The sequence below is a fragment of the Delphinus delphis genome, chromosome 19 (genome assembly GCF_949987515.2).
Source record: "Delphinus delphis chromosome 19, mDelDel1.2, whole genome shotgun sequence".
In the NCBI taxonomy this organism is placed as follows: domain Eukaryota; kingdom Metazoa; phylum Chordata; class Mammalia; order Artiodactyla; family Delphinidae; genus Delphinus; species Delphinus delphis.
The window spans coordinates 34,862,763-34,868,762 of record NC_082701.1 but is presented as its reverse complement, the minus strand read 5'-3'; positions in this window follow the sequence as shown (position 1 = coordinate 34,868,762).

The window sequence follows — 6,000 nt, the reverse complement described above, 5'->3', positions numbered from 1 at the left end:
CAAGGATATACAATGGAGAAAAGACAGCCTCTTCAATAAGTGGTGCTGGGAAAACCTGATAGCTACCTGTAAAAGAATGAAATTAGAACACACCTTAACACCATACACAAAAATAAACTCAAAATGCATTAGAGACCTAAATGTAAGACTGGACACTATAAAACCCTTAGAGGAAAACATAGGAACAACACCCTTTGACATAAATCACAACAAAATCCTTTTGACCCACCTCCTAGAGAAATGGAAATAAAAACAAAAATAAACAAATAGGACCTAATGAAAGTTAAAAGCTTTTGCACAGCAAAGGAAACCATAAATAAGATGAAAAGACCACCCTCAGAATGGGAGAAAATATTTGCAAATGAATCTACGGACAAATGGATGAAAATATTTGCAAATGAATCGATGTAGAGAGGATTAATCTCCAAAATATATAAACAGATCATGCAGCTCAATATTAAAAAAACAAACAACTCAATCCAAAAATGGGCAGAAGACCTAAATAGACATTTCTCCAAAGAAAACATACAGATGGCCACGATGCACATGAAAAGCTGCTCAATACAAATCAAAACTGCAATGGACTATCACCTCACACCAGTTAGAATGGGCATCATCAGAAAATCTAGCAACAACGAATGCTGGAGAGGGTGTGGAGAAAAGGGAGCCCTCTTGCAATGCTGGTGGGAATGTAAAATGATACAGCCACTATGAAGAACAGTATGGAGGTTCCTTAAACAGCTAATAATAGAATTACCATATGATCCAGCAATCCCACTATTGTGCATATACCCAGAGAAAACCATAATTCAAAAAGATTCATGCATCCCAATGTTCATTGCAGCACTATTTACAGTTGACAGGTAATGGAAGCAACCTAAATGCCCATTGACAGATGAATGGATAAAGAAGATGTGGCACATATATACAATGGAATATTACTCAGCCATAAAAAGGAATGAAATTGGGTCATTTGTAGAGATGTAGATAGACCTAGAGACCGTTATACAGAGTGAAGTAGGTCAGAAAGAGAAAAACAAATATTGTATATTAACGCATATATGTGGAACCTAGAAAAATGGTACAGATGAAGCTGTTTGCAGGGCAGAAATAGAGACATAGATGTAAAGAACAAACGTATGGATACCAAGGGGGAGAAAGTGGTGGGGGATGGGGGTGGCGGTGTGATGAATTGGGAGATTGGAATTGACATATATACACTAATATGTATAAAATGGATAACTAATAAGAACCTGCTGTATTAAAATAAATTAAATTAAAAACTAAAAAAAATAAGTGTATTATCTTCACTTAAAAATATTATTTAAAGGGGTTTTCTTGACCAAGACATATCTAGAATGTTAAAGAACTAAGTTTTAGATATATAAAATTCTTACTGCTTTTTAGCAAGCTTGTGTTTAACATAGGTAGAGATTCCCTTACTCATTGAACTAACTTTTACTAAACTCATCTAATGTGACAGGTACTTTGCTAAAAAGTAGGGAAACATCCTCCTGTCTTCAATAGTGCTTTTAAGTAAATACTTTTTTAGGTAAATGTTGGATAGGTTGTATATGTATAAAAATTTATAAATCAGTGTAATGTAAGTTAAATTCCATGAGAAATCTATGTACAGTGGTAGAAGGAAACACGTCTGACTGAAGGAATTATATAAGGCTTTCTTGAAGACCTAGGCCCTGAATAAAGAATAATTTTTCACCAGTCAGAGAGAAATATGAGGAGGGATCGGAATGGAGTAAAAGGATTACATGGTAGAAGAGATTTCTGTCAGAGGGACTAGCCCTAGGAAAAGTAATATCTTGGTAAACAGCAGGAATTTACATATTCCCTTGAAGAGAATTTATAAAGGCAGATAATATGGGATAAGACTGAAAAGGTGAGGCATGATAAAATCATTCAGTGGCAGTAGGAGACTCTGAATTTTTAAATGCATGAGAGTGATATAAAGAAATCTTTATGTTTAACACTACTCAAAAAATTGAATTTTGTTAAGAGATCATGCAATCATAATGGAGAGGAAGATATGCATTTTTGTAATATAGTGAAAAATTGCTAAGAATTTAGTGACATGTACCTTTTATATTTCTTTTATGGAGGGTAACATCATGGAAATAGGAAAGAATGTGATTTAAATTTCAAACACTGACTATGAACATTAAAGTTTACCAACCCTAAAAGCTAGATGCCCTCCTCAACACACAAAACAAGAAAATACTTCCCATAACGCTGTCTTTCTCCAAATTTCTGGAAATCTGCTTGGCCTCCTTCAGCAGCAGAAAGCCTCGATCTCTGTGCTTCATGCAGAAGATGTATGATTTTTGTATTTGTTTATACAATTTTCCATGAGCTTAATCAGAATAGCTATCTAATTTATTCTCTGAGGATAGAGTAAAACAGCTTGTCCCTTTTCAGAAAATATGTGAACTGAATTATTTATTTCTAACTTCTTAAGAAGCTTATAAAATGCAGGATGAAAGGTCAGGATTAATTAAGAAAAAATGTGTGAATTCCAACAGAAGAAATGTATACTAATTGGCAAAAAACTGCATAGCCATTACCCTATTGATACTCACCAAAACTTGACTGGACTGAAAAAATAATATCTTGGTTTCAACAAGTTGTGTGTTGTGATGTTGATTTCAGTGTGGAAGTGCATACAATCTGCAAATAATAGTATTTCTCAAGAGTAGCTCTCAATGACAGTTGTGTTTCCTTTCATTATCAAAGACAATGGAAAGATTTTCAAGATGTTGGCAATGAACCACTAAGGCCAGTGGACTGGGTTGTAAGGACAGAGGCAACATTAGGGAAGTTGTAGCCCTAATACCTCATAATTGCCATGTTCTCTAAATAATGCAACTTTAATGATTGTACCTTTTATGCTAATGAGAATTTAGATCAGCTTCTCATCCATTTAGAAGTAAGCATTTGTGCTGACTGCTGCTCCCTGGGTTAATGCATGGTAAGGACTGAGTACTGATCCAGGAATCAGAAAATATGGGCTCTGCCTCTTGGGATTTGAGTTTCCACTTTATCTTTTCTGTCTACACTTGTACAGAGTGCATATTGTCTTGGATTTATTACAGTACTTCCTCAAACAACATATTCCAGCCTCATAATCTTCCTTTGTAAGCTGAATTTTAGCTCTAGTTTCCCAAGCATTTACTTCATTTCAATAAGTTTTTTTTTTTTTTTTTTTTTGCCAGGTATTGTCCCAAGTTTGGAGCTATAAAGATAAATCCACAGGTGAACTGCCCTCAGGAATCTTATAGCAAAATAGAGGGAGACAGTCATGTGATATAATATAGCTTAACATGTTACATGCTATGATAGTAATATATAAGACTCTTCAGCCCTTTAATCCTGTGAAAATTAATAAAGAGAAACCTCACTAAAATGGAGTCAGGCCAGAAAGGGGAGCTCTCAGGCATTATCAATGGAGGTCAATTATAGTTAATTCCAAACTCCAACAGAAGAATCATCAATCACAGGACCCAACAGGAAAAGATGCACATTGCATCCTACAAGAAATTGAATACCCCAGCAACTCAGTGAGAAATCATCATCACCCTGGACTCTCACTTTTCTCCAGTGAACTTTCATTCAAAACAACCTATTCCAGCTTCCTCCTTTTTCTCTATAAAATAACATTCCTCTCTTTTGTTTGTTGGACTTGCCCTATGGCTTTTGCCCTGGCTTGCTTGTCCCAAGTTGTAATTCTTGGTCATTATCAAATAAACCCATTTTTGCTGGTAAAATAAGTTTTATTTTTAAGGTTGGCAACCACTATATCCAATCTGTCATCTAATTTTGGTGAACTTAAGCTCTAAAAGAACAGAAATGGGGCTTGAACATAGTAGGTCAATAAACATTATTGAATAAACTTGTTGAATGCCTGGAATAATAATCAAAACATTGTAGGTACTGAGTAAATATTTGTTAAATGAATAAAAATGCATTTCTTTTCATTCAGCGCTGATGGAAATAAGTTATCATTACTTTTTGCTTGGACTATCGTAGAATATCTTTAGTCTCAGTTTTTCCCATTTCTGCCATCCAAAATTAAAACTACCAAATGTATTGCTCCTAAACAATTAGCACCTAATACAAGGGTGGACAAACATTTTCTATGAAGGTCACGTAGCAAACATTTTCAGCTTTGTGATCCATATTTTCTCTTTAGCTACTACTCAATTCTGCTATTGTAACGTAAAATAGTTATAGCCAATATGTAAATGAATGAGCAAGTTAGCTTGTGTTCTAATAAAACTATTTACAAAAACAAGCAATAGGTCTGATTACGCTTTAGTTTGCTCACCTCCACTATAATAGCTATCTGAAGTTCACAAAGCATTTCATAAATGTTTTCTAATAGATTGCATGATGACATTATAGTGGTTTTCCCCACTTGCTCAACAAACAGTAACTGATTTCGTATGTGTAAGGAATTGAGTTAGGTACTAGAAATAGGAGGGAATGAAGAACAATTTCTGCCCTAGTAGATTAACTCATAGTCAAAACTATAGAGAGAAGCCTGTAAAGGTAGAAACTTTATACTGAGATGAGCGTTATATTAATAGCACACATAGAATACTAAGAGAATAAAGTAGGTGCTAAAGATCTTGTCCATAGTACTTAAGTATTAAATAAACAGATCACAGAGCTTATTAGAATTGTTCAGAGAAAATATATCAAAGTGAAAATTCCACTTCTCCCAAGGTGCAATGGTGCTGATGTATAATCTCAATTGCATTTTAGTGCTAGTATAATTCTTTCAGATTAGTAACTGGTGGAAGCAGCCTGCCCCCACTCACTTTTGCTACTGAGTCCAAACTCTTACTGCTTGCCATATGACAGGTCGATAAATCAAGAGACAAGTTGTTGGGGCAAGGATTTTATTCAGAAAGCCCGCAGACCGAGGAGATGGTGGACTAGTGCTCCAAAGAACCACCTTACCCAAGTTAGAATTCAGGATTATTTTATACTAAAAGGGGAGAGGGTATGGTTTGTTGCTGCATATTTCTTGGTGCCCTTGTTCTTGGTGTCCTTGGAATCCTTTTTTCCTGCAGCTGTCCACATAGTTTGGGTCACAATTGTTCCTGTAAACTTTCAAAAAGACAAATGTTATTCTCTGTTTTACAACTTTTTATCTCTATATGAAAGGAAAAGTGTTATACCCTTAAAGGTGAGAGCCTGGAGAATGGGTTATCCTGTATATTTCAGGCTATAGGCAATATTCTTAACTTGTAGCAAAAGCAACAGAATACAAAGGTTGAAATAAAAGAAACGTCCAGTACAGAGTCAGATTTGTTCTTCCATATTACACTCTGACTTCTCTAAGACCTGTGGGATAAAACACAGGCCTAATCCTTCAGCAGGAAGCCTACATCTTTCTCCTAAAGACCCATGTTTAGCATCAAGAGTGTGAATTTTGGAATAAGAGAGGTCTCAGTTCAAATTCAGACTCCCATGACCTATTAACATAATGATGCTGGGGAAACATCTTTCATCCTCAGCTTCTTCACCCATAAAGTAATAACAATAATATTTTTATTATAGGAGAATTTGTGAGAATTAAATGCAATAAAATGAGTAAAGCAGAAAGTCAATCTTTAGCTGTGTCTTTGCTTGTCTGTTAATGTAAATTGCTTACTTTCTTCATCTCAGTTTTTCCTCAGTTTTTCAAGACTTTATGCCAGATATCTTCTCTCAGCTTTAAACTCACCCCTATATACTCAGCATTTTGATATTGGGGCTGGGACTCTGCAAACTTTATTTCTCCTTTGCCAGCTGATCCCATGTTTGATTCTTTCAAAAAGAAGTACTGGAGGAAGACTCTAAAAGCTGGAGGAAGCAAAAGGGAACTCTCCTTCCTGTTTTCCTCCCCTTCTTGGCAGCATCACCTCATCTTCTCTTCTTTACTCCCCAGTAACAGTCCTTTGCAGAAGCAACAATTGAATCCATGTTACAATGTTTCTA